We start from the raw sequence: 13,550 nt of genomic DNA on the forward strand, positions 1-13,550 counted from the left end.
TGATTTGAGAGCTTGGTTGTGTGGTGATGTCATCTGGTGGCCATTCTACAAAATTACAATGTCAGAAGTGAAAACGATCCTTTGGAAACTGTAGTCAGTGAAATGAAATATATAAAATGGCAGCAACCATCATAGGGCTTATGTTTTCAAAAAGCAGTCTTGCTATTTGGATTTCTAAATATTCTCGCTAACCATATAAAATAAAGATTACAAACGTTTTCAAATGATACTTATTAATTCATCTATTTAACCTGAATTTCCTGAGCACCTCCCACATGGTGGCTATTCTATTAAGTGCTAAAGACAGAGAAGAGTTACAGTGCATGACCTCAAGGAGTTTATAGTTTAATGTGGATACATAAAAGCAAATTTATCACTACAAACTTGTTCAAAGCTTTTTGCCAATGAAATATAATGTTTACTAATATTTGTAATTTAAATCATCCTTATTTTATAAAATGCTTAATATTTAAATGTGTAAGGAGCTTCTAAAATGGCCTCAATCATCCTCCCCAACACCTGCTGTTCATGCCATTGTGTATCCTCTTTGCAGGAGTGTGAGCCGGTTTCCATCTCTCTCTCTCCATCTCTTCTCCACTTCATGGGTAACAAACTGCTATGATATGAAAATATCTATGGAGAGGTCCAAGGGGCAAGGAATTGATTTCTCTAGTAAACAATCAGAGAAGACCTGAGACCAGCCAACAGTGAGCTTGGAGGCAGATCCTCCCTAACGAAGCCTTGAGATGAGACCCCAGCCCTGGGCCACGCCCTACAGGCAGCTGCAGTGAGAAACCCTGAGTCACTCAGCTAAGCCACGCCTGGCTACTGACCCAGAGAAATGCGAGCTAAGCTGTGGGGTAACTTACTACACAGAAATAGCTAATTCACCAATAAAGAGAATTGGAAACCTATTTTCACATTTAAATATTGGTTTCAACTTAATTACTCAAATTAAGTTCAATGCAAAATTTAAACTGCAATTACAGAGTTAGTCTAGCTAACTCTTGAACACCTCAAATACCTTAAATAACAAACATACACAAATAAAATTACTACAAAACCTATTGCTATTCTTATAATTAAACCTATCCTAAAATGTAACAGTTTTTAAACTTCATTTGTTATTCCTATAATTTTTTGTACTTCCCTAAGGCTGTAATTATACTTGTGCTTTCCAATAGTTGCTTTACTACGTCCTTTGATACCTTCCTGAGCTCGCAGTGATCAACCTAGACCAAAAAGCAAAATATTTCAGGAAATGGTTTATCAAACACCTGATTTTTAGTCACAGATTGGGACATGTTTGCTTTTCTCACAGTGACTTAACTCAAGCGAAAGGTCATTACATTAGCTCTTGCTTTAGAGTTAAACTTTATTTGTAACAAAAATAGGATATTGTATCAATACTACTAAGAGCTATTTATAGAGTTAATGCAATCCCTACCAAGATTCCAATGGCAGTTTTTTACAGAAGTAGAAAAGACACTCTTAAAATTTAGATGGAACCACAAAAGACCCCGAATAGGCGAAGAAATCCTGAGAAAGAAGAAGAAAGCAGGGTGCATCACAATTTCTGATTTCAAGCTATGCTGTGAAGCTGTAGTCATCAAAACAGTATAGTACTGGCCTAAAAACAGACAAATAGACTAAGGGAATGGAAGCAAGAGCCCAGAAAAAAACCCAAGCAAATATTATCAACTAATATTTGACAAAGGAGCCAAGAATACTCAATGGAGAAAAGACAGTCTCATCATTAAATAGCACTGGGATCATTGCGTACTCACATAAAAGAATGAAACTGGACCCCTATTTTACACCACCTACAAAAATTCACTTGAAATGAATTAAAGACTTATGTGAAAGACCTGAAATCATGAAACTCCTAGAAGAAAACATAGGAATAAAGCTCCCTGACACGGGTCTTGGTAATGATTTTTGGATATGACAGAGCACAAGAAAATAAAAAACAAACAATTTGGGCTGCATCAACCCAGAAAGCTTCTGTACAGCAAAAGAAACCACCAACAAAGTGAAAAGACAACCTACAGGATGGGAAAAATATATTTGCAAATATATCTGATGAGGGGTTAATGTCTAAAATATACAAAGAAGTCCTACAACTCAGTAGCACAAAAACAAATAATCCAATTAAAAAATGGGCAAAGGATTTGACTAGACATTTTTCTAAAGAAGATATGCCAAAGACCAACAGGGACATGAAAAGATGCTCAACATCACTAGTCATTAGGGAAATGCAAGTTAAAACCACAATGAGATATCACCTCATTAAGATGTTAGTATGGCTAGTCTCACAAAGACAAGAGATGATCAATCCTGGACTGGATGTGAAGAAAAGAAAATACTTGTGCATTCTTGGTGGGATTGTAAACTGGTACAACCCATACTGAAAACAGCATAGAGATTCTCAAAAAATTAAAAATAGAACCATTATTTGATCCAGACATTGTACTTCTGGAAATATATCAAAAGCTAACGAAAACACTAACTTGGAAATCTATCTGCACCCCACGCTCATAGCAACATTATTTACAACAGTGAAGATATGAAAACAAACTAAAGATCCATCAATAGATGAAGGGATAAAGCAGCAGTGGTTATATACAGTAATCCTCCTGTATCTGAGGTTTTGCTTTCCACAGTTTCATTTACCTGCAGTGAACAGTGGTGCAAAAATATTAAGTGAAAAATTCCAGAAATAGAAAATTCATACATTTTAAATTGTGTGCCCTTCTGAGTAGCGTGATAAAAATCTCATGCTATCCTGCTCCATCCCACCCTGGACATGAATCATCCCTTTGTCCAGCTTATCCATGCTGCATACGCTACCCATTCGTTAGTCACCTAGTAAGCCATTCCAGCTATCAGATAACTATGGCAGTGCTTATGTTCAAGTAACCCTTCTTTTACTTACTAATGGCCCCAAAGTACAAGAGTAGTGATGCTAGCAATTCAGATACGCCAAAGAGGAGCAGTGGAGTGCTTCCTTTAAGTGAAAAAGTGAAAGTTCTCAGCTTAATAAGAGAAACAAATCATATGCTGAGGTTGCTAAGATCTCTGGTAAATTTTTATTACAATGTATTGTTATAATTGTTCCATTTTATTGTTAGTTATTGTTGTTAATCTCTTACTGTGCCTAATTTATAAATTAAACTTTATCATATGTATGTATGTATAGGGAAAAACATAGTATATATAGGGTTCAGCACCATCTTCAGTTTCAGGCATCCACTGGGATTCTTGGAACATATTTCCCTGGAAACGGGGGAACTACTGTATACAATATATACTACTATATACAACTGTATACCATTCCATACAGTAATGGAATATTATTCAGCCATAAGAAATGAGGAAATCCTACCATTTTGACAACATGGATGGATCTTGAAGGCTTTATGCTAAGGGAAATAAGTCAGACAGAGAAAGACAAATGCTGTATGATCTCACTTATACGTGGAATCTAAAAAACACTAAACTTGTAGAAAAAAAGATCAGACTTGTGGCTAACAGAGGCAGAGGGTAGGCATGGGGGAATTGGAAGAAAGTGGTAAAAATGTACAAACTTCCAGTTATAAGATAAAATAAGCGCTAGGGATATAATGTATAACATGATGACTGTAGTTAACACTGCTGTATGATATATAGGAAAGCTGTTGAGAGAGTAAATCCTAAGAGTTCTCATCAGAAATAATTTTTTCTTTTCTTCTTATTGGATCTATATGAGATGACTGATGTTAGTGGAACCTATTGTGGTAACCATTTCACAATATATGTAAATCAAACCATCATGCTGTACATCTTAAACTTATACAACGATGTATGTCAATTATTTTTCAGTAAAATGGAAAAACAGGACATTTTAAATTCTGACCTTTAATACAGGTTGGATTTTTATAACTTAAAATCCCCATCATAAGTGATGTGCTTTAAATTTCACTTAGCCAAATTTCATTATGTAGTATCCTATCATTATTAAATATTTATATTATTTGTTAGCATTGTTACAGGTTAGGTATGCTTTATTGTATTATTTAAATTTTAGTTTCATTTAAAAATTTTATATCCTAGGAAAAGAGGAATCAAAGTTTTGTAGCGAGCTCCCTCTTTATGACATTTGCCTTAATCATCATTTTAAACCACTGTTGAACTCTCTTTTCCCCTTTCTCCTTTCTTATTGCATATGATCATCCTGTTTGGGGTTCTGCATTTTCCTGATTATTTGACTTACAATTCCCAATATTTCCTTGTCTTTACTTATACAGTTAAAACAAACAACTCTCTATATATTATAAACACATATATTTAAAAAAGAGGAAAAAACTTCATTTAGCTATATTAACACATTTAACTTAATAAAATTAAGTCAGTTTTTTAAATTAATTTATTATTATTATTAATGCTCAAAATGTTACAACTGTATCCCAAAACCTCCCTTCAAGCTAACTTCTATGTACTTTGATTTAAATGTTTTCTTGTTTGCTGAAAACAGATGCCTACCATACTCATATTTTCTGTCAGAAGTTCTGGACTGTGTTTTCTTCCTTTTGGTATGAGATTTATTTTGTCTTAACACCTTATAGTTTTATCCTCCTCAAATTAAACTATTTCTCCATCCGTTATGGGTACATCAGCATCCCTGAGCCTACGGAAAACCACAGTTGGTGAGAAACTCCAATATAAATTTTTCTTAGAAACACTCTTCCTAAGTAAAGGAATTCGTATAACAGAGGAAAAAAATCTAGTCACGTGATTTTTATTAACAGCTAATTCCCATATGTTGTCTGGAAACACATCAAATGTCCACAGGTGCGTGAGCAAATTGTGCTCTGTCTTTACAATGGAATACTACTCAGTAACAAAAAGAATGAACCAATGATACATGAAAGAACAGGAACTAATTTCAAAAACATGCTGAGCAAAAAGAAGCCAACAAAAGAGCACATGATGTAGGAAATTCTATAATAGGCCAAACTAATTGACAGTGACAGAAAACATAGCACTGCTTGCCTTGGGCTGGATGGGTGGGGAGGTGCAGAAAAGAACTTTTGGAGGTGATGAAAATGTTCTTTGTCTTGATTTGATGGTGTTTAAGTGGTGTATAGATTTGTTAAAAATCCGCTGACCTCATGAATTAAAATAGAGGCATTTTATTGCATGAAAGTAGAATTTAATAAAGTTGATTTTTAAAATGTTAAGATCAAGAAAGACAAAGAAATCACGAAGAACTGTCCCAGATTAAAGGAGACTAAAGTGACAACACAGCTAAATGTATTGTATGATCCTGAACATGGAGGAGAAATACCTACAAGATTTCACCTCTGTGTAAATATCCCTCTGAGTCATTTCTGGAGAGGAGAGAAACACATTGAGATAAGATATGGGGAAAGGAGAACCTCCTCCACAATGGTTCAAAAAACAAAATCATTACAATTCACACATCCAGACAAAAGATTTCATAGAGGTTCTCCTCCTACAATGATCAGAAGAAAATTGAAATAATAGGTCTGAATACAGAAAAGCAGAGCTGTCAGGAAAAAAGCAGGTTAAGAAGCTGCAGTTTTGGCTGCCTGAGAGATATCAGACTCATTTCTAAAGCACAAGTCACAAAGGTTTCCTATTTTGTTTTGTTTCGTATCTTAAACCATCATGTTTTGTAGCACAGCACCATCCTTTTATATTGTAATGCCAGATTATAAGAACCTAATTTATAGCCATAATGATAATAAATCCATAATTATTCTGATTTCTCCATGCTGTTTTTCCTAAGGCCCTTCATCCCCACTTGTCAAACAACCTGCTGTTATTTTTAATTCAGTATGAGTTCCCACTTCTGTGATGAGGAGCCCCTTGAAATTGAGAACAACCATGGATAAATGGTTCCTAGACATACATTTGGACATATATTTTTAAAAATCCAGAGCTCAAGAGACTAAGGGCTGCTCCAACCAACAATTCAGGACATCATTCACGTCACTGGCTCTCTAAGTCTTTCTAAGCTGTCCTTGGGCATGTTGATAACTTTGTGGCCACTACAAAGCTGCCACAGCTCCAGATAACTTGTCAGTATTCAAGACAACAAAAAGAGAACAAAGGCAATGCGAGCCATTCCAGAAATCCTCTAGCCAACTTTGCCTTAAGTTTCAAGGGTCAAGGTGGGCCACATGGCCACTCTAGCTGCAAAGGGAGCTGGGATAGTGAGTAACTTGTGGGAACGGCAGGGGAATAGGTGATTTGAAATGGCTCATGGATAGGCCAACAGTCTCTGCCACCCAGTGCTAAGGCTACCACAAGACTTAATCAGACATCAACAAATTTTTGAGGACTTACTATTTACACCCCAAATTAAATGTAAAAGTAATGAATCTGAGAGGGCTCTTTTACTTTTCAGAAGAGGAATGAGGAAATATATACCACAGTATACAGTGATAATGAAATACCTTATACTATATTACTTGTCTGGCATCGTTATCCTCTGTTAGTTTATCGGTAGCAATTATCAGTAAAAAGCCTTAAAAGCAAAGGAGCTCGAATTATTGCCTTTGAGGACATGAAACCAGTAGAGTTAAAAAGATTCCACCTGTGGTACGTGTCCGGGTTAGTGGAGACACTAAGAGATACCATAGTTAGTAACAATTTTAAATGGAAAAAGAAAGACGCATGAGATTCTGGGACTTGCATCAAAGAAGAAAAGAAAAACAGTTTGGGCGTCAGCAGGAATTTTCAGATACTTTTTGATCTCTCTACAATATTCCTTGTCACATCTATTCTTTAAATAATTGGCTTTATTTGCTTGTTCTGGCTAAACACCAAGCTGGTTATACCTATTCACAGCTCCTCCAGCAATGCCCAGTATCCTCCCTTCCAGCAGTGCTAAGTCTCTGGAAAATTATGCATTTTTGCCAAACTCATTCTGAATGAAATGCCATTCTCCAATTTGTCCATCTGCAAAATGCATTCTCTTCCTCCATAGGGTGCAAGTATCTTCATGCCTTTGTGTTTTCAAGTTCTTTGGATAAATATCCAGCAGTGGGATAACTGGATCATATGGTAGATCTATTCTTAATTTTCTGAGGATGCTCCATACTGCTTTCCATAGTGGCTGCACCAGTTTGCACTCCCACCAGCAGTGAACAAGGGTTCCCTTCTCTCCACACCCTCTCCAACATTTGTTGATTCCTGTCTTGTTAATTATAGCCATTCTGACCTCAGTGAGGTGATACGTCATTGTATTTTTGATTTACATTCCCCTGATAACTAATGATGCTGAGCATCTTTTCATACGCCTGTTGGCCATCTGTATATCTTCTTTGGAGAAATCTCTGTTCAGATCTTTTGCCCATTTTCTAATTGGATTGTTGGTTTTTTTGTTGTTGAGCTGTATGAGTTCTTTGTATATTTTGGATATTAACCCCTTATCTGGTAGTAAACCCACACGTTTATGGGCAGCTAATATTTGACAAGGGAGCCAAGAGCATACGATGGAGAAAGCAGAGTCTCTTCAATAAATGGTGTTGGGAAAACTGGACAGCCACATGCAAAAGAAGGAAAGTAGACCATTCCCTTACGCCATGCACAAAAATCAACTCAAAATGGATTAAAGACTTGAATGTAAGACCCGAAACCATGAGACTTCTAGAAGAAAACATAGGCAGTACGCTCTATGACATTGGTCTGAGCAACATATTTTCACGTTCATCTTTAAAAAATTTTCACCTTATAAGGAAAAAAGAAAATCTCATATCGTAGTTTGTTTGTATACTTCCAGAGTACAAAAATTTCCTTATCTAGATTATTATAGTTTATAACTAAGAATAAAGTCTAACTAGAAAGGATGATATGAAACATTCACAGAAATAATAAAAAATAATAATAATGTAACATTTTCATCAATCTCTGAACTTGCTTCTGTGATGATTTGCCTGCAATGACTTTCATCTCTGGTTTTTATTTATAAACCTGCACCTTTAGCACACCCCAGAAGTAATCAAGTGAATAAATCTTCAAAAAATAAAAGAAAATATTATCTATATTTCCAAACTTTAGCCACCCTGTGTTTAACCTATATTATATATATTCTGAACCTCTCCCTAATTATAATATCCATTCCTCATTAATAAATTATTTGCTATTGTGGATATTTATCTTTCAATTAATGATTACTTTGACAAGTAGCCTAGATTTTAGGCAATTACTGTCATATTCATTTTGAATTTCCACCATTTTCTATACAGAGAAGTTGCTTAATAAATATTTCTTGAATAAAAATGAACTCTTAAATTTCCTTATTATTTACCTGTGAAGTGCATTTTGTTTATTTGACACTTAGAGTATACACCATCCAGAGACTTATTCCCTCTGATGGTTTTATCACAATAAATACTCTGCGAGATTTTTCAAATGAAGTCTTAGAGCTCCCACACCTCTGCGTATACTTCTCACCACTGCAAGAGAGTTTTCTTCATATTCAACTGAAGAAATTTCTTCTCTTTTTTTAAAAAATGTTCACTTCTCTTCAAAGATATCCCTGATGAAAGCCACTGATGTGTTTTGTTTTGTATTGCTTTAATGACGAAAGCAAACTGCTACTAAGTGAGGAAATAAACTTGTTTAAAATTTATACAGATTATGAAAGAGGGTGTAAAAAATATTTTTCACTGCCACTCAGATGAAGGAACATTTACTTAATGCAGCCCAAAGTGACATAATAGAATATAAAAGAGTTGCATAGAGCCAGAAAATGGGCAGTTAACTGACTGGCTTGTAATGTGAGCAACTGTACAAGGATGTGCCATTCAAACTGATTGTTAAAAGAAAAATAATTTTAGCTGAGAAATGGGAACAGAATAAAACACATCGGGCTAAATGAAACTCATGACTAAAGAAAGGAATGGGTGAAACAACCAGCACTTAGCACAGAGAATTCAAAGCCCACAGTAACTACTTCTGATATTGAATTATCTAAGGATTTTTGTGTAAAATATCTGGATTCTACTTTGAGATTCTGACAAAGACATGGATAATAAAATCAAAAGAGGAAAAACTGAAAACAGCCCTATTCTACGTTATTTATTTCCAATAGCTTTCTCTTGACATCATGAGTCAGCATCTAGCCATTGAGGATGAACACAGTAGCAGGTTCAACTGTGTTTTTTAATCAGATTCAATTTGTATCTCCACTTGGTCTTACTGCTACTGTAACAGACTGAACAGCCTATTTTAAATAATTACTTGCATGAAAGCATTGCATCTGTCATTTTTAAGTGCCCATGATAACATACACATATATATCTGCCTTTGTATCCAGGAGAATGTCCATTATTCTCAGGCTATTAAGAAAATGGAAAGGTATCTGAGCTACAGATAAAAATCAGAGATACAGCACTGTCAAGAATACAGTCAGGCAGCCTGGGTTCCAGTCTCCAACTACAACTAGTAGTTAATTGAATAATCTCACAAGTCTTGATTTTCTCATCTATAAAATGGGGATAATGATTTTATCTCATATGATTGTTATAATGATAAAATGAGAATATATATGTGTATTCATCAAGGAAAACAGAAATCTCTCTGAATGATTAAAACAAAGGGAATGTAATTCAGGGAACTGATTAAGCAGGTGAGAAAGATGCTAAGAAACCACCCAAGAGTTGATAAGGAAACTCAGAGTTTAACAATACCAGGAAGCCTCTACTACCCTCTGAACTAGGAATAAATGAAAGAGGAGGTCTTCCTGGAACCAAGATCACTGGCAGATGCTAGAACCACAGAAGATCTGTCCAATGAGAGGACCAGAGAAGTAATGCAGCTATTGCTAGAGATGCACCCTAAAGAAGAGAGGGGTTAAAACTACTCTGGCTTCTTCCTTTCTCCCATCCTCCAAATTTCTATTAGCATCTCCTCTTGACAAAACTCAAATTCAATCCAGAAACCTGGTTTTATGGAACCCGTCATATACACCTTCTCAGATTCTCAGCCTCAGCTTCATATGTCTCTTGGGTTCTCAACCACTTACTTTACACAGTTCTCCTCGAAATGATCACCTGCAAGTCAGGATGAATGATTCCATTGTCTGAAGTCTGCAAGTTAACTGTCTGGCTCTGTACACCATTTCCAGACTCTGGTAAGCATCACACCACAGGATACGAGAACTGGATTCACCAGCAGCTGTTCAGGCTAGAAGTGCGGGTTACTAGCTTCCACTTGGAATGAACTAGAACCAATGGAAGACAGAAATGGAAAGGAATTGGCATATCAATTCCTCTCCACTCCTCCCTTCCATGGACTATATACCCTTACAGTGTCTCTGTACAGCCACACCCATCATGGTCAAGTGACCAGCTTTGTTTATTCATGGAGTAGTGGTCAGCTCAGATATGTACCACCTTGTATCTCTTTTCCATCCTTCCTTGCCTCACATCTCTTTTCCCTCATTTCACTGCCCTGTAAAGCACTCATAGCACTTAAGTATCTCCTCAGGCTTTGTTTGGTTGAGACACTGGGAAATGCAGCCTGGTGGGTTAACTCCCCTGCAATGCAGAGCTGAGCAGAGGAGAAGCAAGGTATAGGTCTGAGCACAAACAGGCCCAGAGTGGTATATTCTAACCTCAATATTCATCCTTGCATTTATTTTCACATTTAAATCTTATGTTATAAATTCATGCTTCCAGCCATATGAGGCAACTATTGGCTATATCAAGAAAGGGGCTCTCACCCTCTCCCCAACAAGGAGAGACACAAAGCCCTATTAGTCATTGTCTATCTAACTCAAATACTGGGCCTCCAAATGATATGGAGTCCTCCCCAACAGCTCTAGATGTGGCCCCTCATAGTCTGAAAATCTGCATTGCAATGAGAAGGTCTGCTAACACTTCCTATACTAAATAGTAGTGGAAACAGAAGAAGAAAAAGGATACAATCCCTTATCATTCATACATATCATAGGCTTGTCTTCATATCCTCACTTCTCTAATAGGTCATGAAGCCATAGTTGATATTTATCACTTTCTACTCCCACCATCCACTCGTTTTCTTCATGAGGCTAATGTCTCAACTAATTGTGGTTCCTTGTCTAGTGTGATAACTCCTCCCAAGTTTCCTTTTCCTGTTTTACTTTATGTGCAAGTTTTATTTTATGACTATCTCCATTATGGCCTGCTTCACCTTAGGATCTCTGGGCTATTGCACTGATATAACTACCCAATAACTAATCCTGCCATACCAGGCATAACAGGGAGTTAGGACTCAATTGTATTGGGGGACATACCCTGTTACAGATGTTCAGTCTCTGCCAAACTCCTCCATCTTATGTCTTCTGCACTATTTAAGTTTAGGAGTCCACCTGTGTGTCTGAGTTTCTTAGCTTTAAACAACAGGGAATGTCCACCCTTCATGACTTATCCTTTCCTTTATCTCTCTTTCTTATATAGAAACTTTGTAGTTTAAATCTTCCATACATCCAAGATCTTTTCACAGTACAGAAGATCTGCTTTCCAACAGATATATATCTGATGGTCACATATTATGAGCATTTCTACATTTAACATGTTTTCGTAAATAATTTTCAATCATTCATGATTGAATTTAAACCCCCGAGGTCACTTGATAATTCAAAGGGAGTGTTACAAATAATGAAACATTTTGTGGGGAAGAGATTTGAGTTCTAATTTCAAAAGAAGGCATAAGACAGGCGAGAGGCCAGCCCTCCCTATACCTCCTCTCTAGGTATGGTATGGGGCCAAATGAAGGGACTGAAGACAATATGGAATTCTCTCTTCTGATACAGTGTAAACATTATAGCTTTTCTCACTGGCTAATGGTATATGTGCCTATTTAGAAAGGATTTATATGGTGTGGACCAAATCTTCATTGCAAACTCCCCTGAATGGCTACAATCTTGCCTTTCATTAGAAGGTACCATCTTAACCCAGGGTTTCTTGGAAACCAGAGGCTGAGGAAAACATTATGTGATAACACTTAATGGGGGGGAATGAGTGAAACCAAAGGAAGCAAGAATGTGAGGCAAAAGGAAAAGGAAATGAGCCTGGGAAGGAGGACTACTCTGGCTAGGAATCTGGGCAAGCATCCAGGTGAGTGAGACAGATGGTCTGAGAGACCAGAGAAAGCGCGTGAACTAGGTCCAGTATACTACACAGTGATGGGGGATGCTTGAATCTCTGTAGCGAAAGCTTTTGAACTTTCTAGGCTTGACTTTGATCTCGTGTAGGTAAGATCTAAGTTTGATAAGAGGATATATAAGCTTTCACTTAAGAAGCCATGAATTAAAGGAGTTAAACTCAAAATAAGTAGAAGAGAAGAAATAATAAAGATAAAAGATGAAGTAAACAAGATGGACAAAGGGAAAAAAAACAATGAAACAAAAAGCTAGTTCATCAACAAGATCAATGAAATTGATATAAATCTCTAGCTACCTTAATCAAGAAAGAAAAACACAAATACAACAGTATTAGAAATACAAACAATATCAGAAAAGAAAGGACATGATTACAGATAATAAGAAATTAACGGCAAATAGGTAATAAGGATATATTATTGCTACAGGTTGAAATGTGTCCTCCAAAAATATATGTTTAAGTTCTAACCCTTATACCTGTGAATGTGGCTGTATTTGGAAATAAAGTCTTTGTAGATGTAATTAACTTAAGATGAGGTCATTAGAGTGGGCCCTAACCCAATATGACTGGAGTCCTCATAAGAAGAGGAAGCTGCATGTAAAGAGAGAGACCCATGGGGAGAATGCTATGTGATGACAGAAGCAGAAATTGAAGACTGCAGCTGCAAGCCAAGCAACACCAAGGATCGACAGCCTCCATCAGAAGCAAGAAAGAGGCAAGGAAAGATTCCACCCAGAGTCTCAGAGGAAGCATGCTGGCACCTTGGTGATGGACTTCTGTCCTCCAGAACAATGAGAAAATCAACTTTGGCTGTTTTAAGCCATCAAATTTGTGGTACTTTGTTACAGCAGCCCTAGGAAACTAATGCAGTGAAAAACAATATGGCGATAAATTTGACAATTTAAATAAAATGGGCAGATTCCTTGAAAGATAAAAATTTTCAAAATTGGCAAGAAACAGAATGTCTACATAACCCTAAGTCTATTAAAGAAATGGTATTCTTAATCAAATAACTTCTCCCAAAGAAAATTTTAGACCCAGATTATTTCACTACTAATTCAATGAAACATTTAAGGAAGAAAAATACAAATTCTATCCCCATAAAATAGATGGATTTTCAAAACTAGCCCAAATGAATATATAAGGCCATTATTTCTCCAATACTGTAAACTTAAAAGACATTTTAAAAGAGAAAATGACCAATATCTATGATGAATATAAAACGCAAAATTCCTTAACAAAATATTAGCCATACAAATCTAGCAGTATATTAAAAAAAAGACGATAAATTCAGCATGACAAAGTTGATTTATCCAAGAAGTATAAGTTTTGTTTAACACTTAAAAGTCATGGGCTGGCCTGGTAGCATAGTGGTTAAGTTCGTGTGTTCCATGT

This window comes from Equus przewalskii, chromosome 5 (assembly GCF_037783145.1).
Source record: "Equus przewalskii isolate Varuska chromosome 5, EquPr2, whole genome shotgun sequence".
NCBI classification, from domain to species: Eukaryota; Metazoa; Chordata; class Mammalia; order Perissodactyla; family Equidae; genus Equus; species Equus przewalskii.